Source organism: Oncorhynchus keta, chromosome 25, assembly GCF_023373465.1.
Source record: "Oncorhynchus keta strain PuntledgeMale-10-30-2019 chromosome 25, Oket_V2, whole genome shotgun sequence".
NCBI lineage: Eukaryota > Metazoa > Chordata > Actinopteri > Salmoniformes > Salmonidae > Oncorhynchus > Oncorhynchus keta.
In genome coordinates, this window is record NC_068445.1 from 43954293 (window position 1) to 43956724 (window position 2432).

Sequence of the window (2432 nt, forward strand, 5' to 3'; positions counted from 1 at the left end):
GGGTACCACAGGGTTCAATTCTCGGGGCGACTCTTTTCTCGTAATATATCAATTATGTTGCTCTTGCTGCTGGTGATTCTCTGATCCACTTCTACGCAGACGACACCATTCTGTATACATCTGACCCTTCTTTGGACACTGTGCTAACAAACCTACAAAAGAGCTTCAATGCCATACAACACTCCTTCTGTGGTCTCCAACTGCTTTTAAATGCTAGTAAAACTAAGTGCATGCTCTTCAACCGATTGCTGCCCAAACCCTCCCGTCCGACTAGCATCACTACTCTGGACGGTTCTGATCTAGAATATGTGGACAACTACAAATACCTAGGTGTCTGGTTAGACTGTAAACTCTCCTTCCAGACTTACATTAAGCATCTCCATTCCAAAATTAAATCTAGAATCGGCTTCCTATTTCACAATAAAGCCTCCTTCACTCATGCTGCCAAACATACCCTCGTAAATCTGACTATCCTACCGATCCTTGACTTTGGCGACGTCATCTACAAAATAGCCTCCAGCACTCTACTCAGCAAACTGGATGTAGTCTATCACAGTGTCATCCATTTTGTCACCAAAGCCCCATATACTACCCACCACTGCAACCTGTATGCTCTCGTTGGCTGGCCCTCACCACATATTCGTCACCAAACCTGCTGGTTCCAGGTCATCTATAAATCTCTGCTAGGTAAAGCCCCGCCTTATCTCAGCTCACTGGTCACCATAGCAACACCCACCCATAGCACGCGCTCCAGCAGGTATATTTCACTGGTCATCCCCAACACTTCCTTTGGCCACCTTTCCTTCCAGTTCTCTGCTGCCAATGACTGGAACGAATTGCAAAAATCACTGAAGTTGGAGTCTTATATCTCCCTCACTAACTTTAAGCATCAGCTGTCAGAACACTGTATCTGTACACAGCCAATCTATAAATAGCACACCCAACTACCTCATCCCCATATTATTACTTACCCTCTTGCTCTTTTGCACCCCAGTAGCTCTACTTGCACGTCACCATCTGCACATCTATCACTCCAGTATTAATGCTAAATTGTAATTATTTTGCCTCTATGGACTATTTATTGCCTTACCTCCCTACTCTTCTACATTTGCACACACTGTATATAGATTTTCCTATTGTGTTGTTGACTGTACGTTTGTATATCCCATGTGTAACTCTGTGTTGTTTGTGTTGCAGTGCTTTGCTTTATCTTGACCAGGTCACAGTTGTAAATTAGAACTTGTTCTCAACTGGCCTACCCGGTTAAATAAAGGTGTTCTCAACTTGCCTACCCGGTTAAATAAAGGTGTTCTCAACTGGCCTACCGGGTTAAATAAAGGTGTACTCAACTAGCCTACCTGGTTAAATAAAGGTGTTCTCAACTGGCCTCCCTGGTTAAATAAAGGTGTTCTCAACTGGCCTACCCGGTTAAATAAAGGTGTTCTCAAGTAGCCTACCCGGTTAAATAAAGGTGTTCTCAACTGGCCTACCCGGTTAAATAAAGGTGTTCTCAACTGGCCTACCTGGTTAAATAAAGGTGTTCTCAACTGGCCTACCCGGTTAAATAAAGGTGTTCTCAACTGGCCTACCCGGTTAAATAAAGGTGTTCTCAACTGGCCTACCTGGTTAAATAAAGGTGTTCTCAACTGGCCTACCCGGTTAAATAAAGGTGTTCTCAACTGGCCTACCCGGTTAAATAAAGGTGAAATAAAATCAAAATAAAGAAATAAAGAAATACCAGTATGATGCAACATCAGGATGCAAAATGCATTATTCCGGCTGTATTAATATATTTTGAAAGTTATATATTTTAACTTGATTGCTGATATGCAAAACATTTTGGGACTATATCAACTAATGGACTAATGACACAAACAGCAAAAGAGAGTTTCCCGGTCTCACTTTTCCTTTAATGTGAGTGTTACCCAAACTACACATTATTGACTGTAGCTGAGAAACATGAGCCCAAACTACACATTATTGACTGTAGCTGAGAAACATGAGCCCAAACTACACATTATTGACTGTACCTGAGAAACATGAGGTTTGTGTTCATCAGATTCATGTTTTCATTGATGCAATTTATATTACAGCCCCCAGTCTGTGCAGTCAGCAGCATCTCCAGCACGCAGCTATCTGTCCATGAAGAGTGACCAGTCGATGGGGCAGCCCATTAATTTCAGAGATTTTGCTTTGTTTAAAGACCACAGGTGAGCTTAAGGGTAGAGTTGCCGTTTTCGAGGAATGGGAGTTTCAATTGGACGCTTATAAGAAATCACACTAGGTTAACATTCTTATTACCAGGACGTGTGCTCCGGGCATGTGCTGACCAACTGGCAGGTGTCTTGACTGACATTTTCAACATGTCGCTGACCGAGTCTGTAATACCAACATGTTTCAAGCAGACCACCATAGTCCCTGTGTCCAAGAAT

At 42.6% G+C, this 2432-nt stretch overlaps 1 long non-coding RNA gene across 1 annotated transcript; it reads left to right on the forward strand.

Annotated features, from left to right (window-relative positions):
• The first annotated feature begins 1364 nt into the window (after nt 1–1364).
• On the forward strand, nt 1365–1707 carry LOC127911940 (uncharacterized). Its single transcript, XR_008079842.1, has 3 exons — nt 1365–1504; nt 1538–1603; nt 1637–1707. It is a non-coding gene; the product is annotated as an uncharacterized LOC127911940 (long non-coding RNA).
• Nucleotides 1708–2432: the final 725 nt, after the last annotated feature.